The 2,172-nt window shown below is 45.7% G+C and overlaps 1 long non-coding RNA gene across 1 annotated transcript; it reads right to left on the reverse strand.

Moving 5' to 3' along the window:
* Positions 1-282: 282 nt before the first annotated feature.
* On the reverse strand, positions 283-1,764 carry LOC105822331. Its single transcript, XR_001138100.1, has 3 exons — positions 1,609-1,764; positions 684-791; positions 283-339 (listed from the first exon to the last, which is right to left on the reverse strand). It is a non-coding gene; the product is annotated as an uncharacterized LOC105822331 (long non-coding RNA).
* Positions 1,765-2,172: the final 408 nt, after the last annotated feature.

Genomic DNA, 2,172 nt, shown 5'->3' on the forward strand with positions numbered 1-2,172 from the left:
AAGCAATGAATCTACAAACACTTGAAATGTTTTAAAGAAAATGTATACCTTCTCAGCAAATTTGTATGGGAAGAAAATGAGATAAGTGAAAGAGACTTAGAATCTTACTTTAGATATAATTATACAATTCCATGGGATTTGTTTTCCCATTGATTGCTCTCCTAACATCCCCTTTCGTAGTGCACTCACAAGAAGCAAGTGGAAGAGGTATCCAATGAGATAAAACAGGAACTCGAGGTCCCTGGCGATGTGCTCACATGGAACCACCTCCCTGCTGCTCCACGTTTACAGAATTTTATTTGCATAGAAGAACTGCAGGAGCTCTGGATGATAGTGGCTCTGAAAGAAATTAGCAGAGGTACATGTGAGGGAGGGACTCAGTGAACCCCGTTGACTATATAACCAGTAGTCCATTACCAATGCAGGTCATGAAGACAAGCAATTGGGAGAGGTGGTGGCCTTATCACCTGCCTTCCACTTATGACCAGAACTGGGCCTGCCAGTATATTTTGTGCACAATCCTCTGGGTGTTTTGCCATTTACCTTATATGATGGGCCAGTTATAATTGGCCTGACCCGTTTTATGGGGGGTAACTCCCTGGTGTGCTTGGCTGCCTTCTGTGTTAACCACCAGGAGGGCAGAGACCCTGAGAGAATTCTCTCTCCTGCCCTGGCTCACTCACCAGCTGCCGGCAGAGTTTAGGGTTCCTTTGATCATCTTCACTCTGGAAGCTGTATTCCTTCCTTAGTTTCAGATATGGAGAACAGGCTCGAAAAGTTGCTTTGCAAGCCTGAGGAAAAGAATATTATCATCTTATTGTCCAAAATATTAGAGAGTTCTAAAACCCCAAGCAAGGAAGACTGTCCCAGAGGACTGCACCCATCTGTGGTCAGGGAGCCACTAAGAGTGTGAACATAACTTCCAGGGAGTTTGAAAATTTGAATCTTAAAGGATGAGTACTTATAAAATGGCCTTATAATTTGGGGGCCGGTGGGAAGGGCATAGCTTCACAGCTGATCATAGGCCTTGCTATCCTCCCATCAAAAATAGTACTGGATTCCTAAATTTAATCTCTCTTTCTCTCTCTCTCACTTAAAGAAGACAAGTGGTTTTGGTAGAACCCTTTGCTCCCAGTGGTTTTGAAACATTCACCCAGTCCCACTCCAAGGCAGGCCTGAAATTGATCCAACCCTGTTAGGACACATTTTCTCCAAGAATAAAACAAAAGTTCCATAGGGAATTAAGAAGCCGGGGTGGGAAATCTATGCCAGCACAGTGACAAAAGCTAATTGGGCATGAATCAATATCCTCATTTTGTGGGCTGCTGCGCCCTCATTAAACCTGTGCCTCTCTGGACCCCGCCCATCACCCCAAGCTTATCTAGCATTGACAGACCCTGGGCTTGGCCAGGCGGGGCAGAAGCAAATGGAAAACAACACTCTTGCCCAGAGAGAGAGTACGCGGAGGAGGCGCCTTGTCCAGGACTCACATGGATACCCTGCTAAGCATCCATAGCTGAGCATCTCAACTCAACAGGGCTGCATCCCAACTCCTTTTACGCATAGCATGGAGATTTCACACAGGAGGTCGGAGGGTCACGGTCTTACCTTAGCAACCCGGGGGTTTCTATCGTGTAAATGGATCAGGAGGGACTCTCGTGTCTGCTTAACCTGGCTGGTGAAAAATTTCTTCCATTTCTGCCCAGCAAAGGTAGCCAATTGCCCAAACAAAACAAAGGCCGAGTATCTCAGACTGTCGTTTTCCTGCAGGTCCCCATCAAAAACACAACAACAAAGCCAGGTCATTCCCCAAAGGCAACTACATCAGAACACATCACAGCTGTGGTTCTTGGTGGTATATCGCAGGGTACGCCGTCAGATCTGGTCTAAAGCACCCAGCTGGGTGGGTGGGGGACAGAGTCGAGGGGGCCAGAGTCTTCAGTGAACCTCTTCTCTGGCAGACAAGAGGATTAGCCCAGGGATCACTAGTGCTGCTCCCAGCTTCCCAGCTGTTTCATTCATTGTTTCATGTTTTGGAGATAGAATACATTTATATGATTCAAAACTCAAAAAAAAAAGTTTTATAGAAAAAAGTAAGTCTCCTTCTACTGTTCTTCATCTGCCACCAAATTTTCCTTCCCACGAGCTAACAAAGTTTTAAGTTTTATATGT

The sequence above is a fragment of the Propithecus coquereli genome, unplaced genomic scaffold, assembly GCF_000956105.1.
Source record: "Propithecus coquereli isolate 6110/MARCELLA unplaced genomic scaffold, Pcoq_1.0 Scaffold6014, whole genome shotgun sequence".
Taxonomy (NCBI): domain Eukaryota; kingdom Metazoa; phylum Chordata; class Mammalia; order Primates; family Indriidae; genus Propithecus; species Propithecus coquereli.